This window comes from Olea europaea, unplaced genomic scaffold (genome assembly GCF_002742605.1).
Source record: "Olea europaea var. sylvestris unplaced genomic scaffold, O_europaea_v1 scaffold1995, whole genome shotgun sequence".
Lineage (NCBI taxonomy): Eukaryota > Viridiplantae > Streptophyta > Magnoliopsida > Lamiales > Oleaceae > Olea > Olea europaea.
Genome location: NW_019237821.1, coordinates 204,738 through 206,632, shown reverse-complemented (window position 1 = coordinate 206,632; position 1,895 = coordinate 204,738).

Here is a 1,895-nt window from a genome sequence, read left to right as displayed (position 1 = left end):
AACTACTAGTCCTTTCATTGCAGGGAGTTCTTCCAGTAACCCACAATAGCAGGTGACACGTCCTGGTAATCCTGCTCAATCTGGTTCTCCTAGAATAAATCCTGTCCAACAACCAACACGTCTTGGGGTTGGTATTCGTTGTTTTGGATGCAGAGTTATAGGCCATAGGCAGTCTGAGTGCCCCAAAAATCCGCGCAGGGGACTCTTTGTTGATAAGGGAAATGGTGATTATGAAGGTCCGCCTGTATTTGACAATGAAGGCGTAGAAGAAGCAACAGAAGAGGAAGAGTTTGTGGTTGGTGATGTGGGTTAGGCACTGGTGGTGAGGAGGAGTTTCCTGACTCCCTTGAGAATAACACTGATTGGTTGCGTAACAATATCTTTCAATCGACATGTATTGTTGGAGGGAAGGTATGTAAATTTGTTATTGATTCTGGTAGTTGCGAGAAAGTGGTGGCTGAGGAGGTCGTTAAGAAGTTGGGTTGCAGACTGAGAAACATCCCAAACCATACAAATTAGCCTAGCTGAAGAGGGGCAATGACGTAGAAGTGTCTCAACGTGCTCGAATCAGCTTCTCAATTGGACCTACCTACAAGGATCAGGTTTTATGTGATGTAGTAAAGATGGATGCGTGTCATTTACTGTTAGGGAGGATGTGGCAGTTTCACAGGCACTCACTGCATGATGGATATACCAACACGTACAGCTTTCTGTTTGGAGGAAAAAAATTGTGTTACTACCGAATAAGGATTCAGTAAAAACAATTGGGAACAACGCCAATTTACTGACCAAAAAGAAGTTCGAGACAGAGATGTAGGAGTCTGGGGTAATGTATGTGCTGGTGGGAAAGTCGATTGACAATGAGCATGAAGTCCCTCTCGCAGTTCAGCCATTGTTGAAGGAGTTTCATGAAGTTTTCCCAGAAGAGCTTCCAGATGGATTACCACCACTGTGGGATATTCAGCATCAAATTGACTTGGTGCCTGGTGCTATCCTGCCTAACTGAGCGCATTACAGAATGAGCCCCACCAAGCATGAGGAGTTGCGCAGGCAAGTTGAGGAGCTTCTGGCAAAAGGACACATCAGGGAGAGTCTTAGTCCTTGTGTTGTTTCTGCTCTTCTCACGCCGAAGAAGGATGGCAGGTGGCAGATGTGCATGGATAGTAGGGCGATCAATAAGATTACGGTGTGTTACCACTTTCCTATTCCCCGCTTGAATGATTTGTTGGACCAGCTTACCGGTGCTTGTGTGTTTAGCTAGCTCGATTTGAAGAGTGGGTACCATCAGATTCGGATCAGACATGGGGATGAGTGGAATACCGCATTTAAGACGAGGGAAGGATTGTACGAGTGGTTAGTCATGCCCTTCGGCCTTTCAAATGCACCCAGTACGTTCATGTGGGTTATGAATCAGGCTCTTCACCCATTCATCGGTAAATTTGTTATGGTCTACTTTGATGATATTTTAATTTATAGTGCTAACGATGATGATCATGTCCAGCACCTTCGGGAAGTTCTTTCAGTTCTTCGCAAGGACAAATTCTATGCTGCAATGAAGAAGTGTTCATTTCGTACTGATAGTGTGGTGTTCTTGGGTTATGTGGTGTCGAAGGCGCGGTTAGCAGTTGATACATCTAAAGTAGAGGCGATAAGTCAATGGCCACAGCCCAAGACTGTCACTAAGGTACGGAGTTTTCATGGTCTTGCTTCCTTCTAACGCAGGTTCATACCACATTTCAGTAGCATCATGGCACCAATTACAGATTGCATGAAGGATGGTAGGTTCCAATGGACTTACGAGGCAGAGGCATCTTTCCAATTGATTAATCAGAAGTTGACTACTGCTTCAGTTTTGGTGTTGCCTGACTTTACCCAACCATTTGAGCTACATTGTG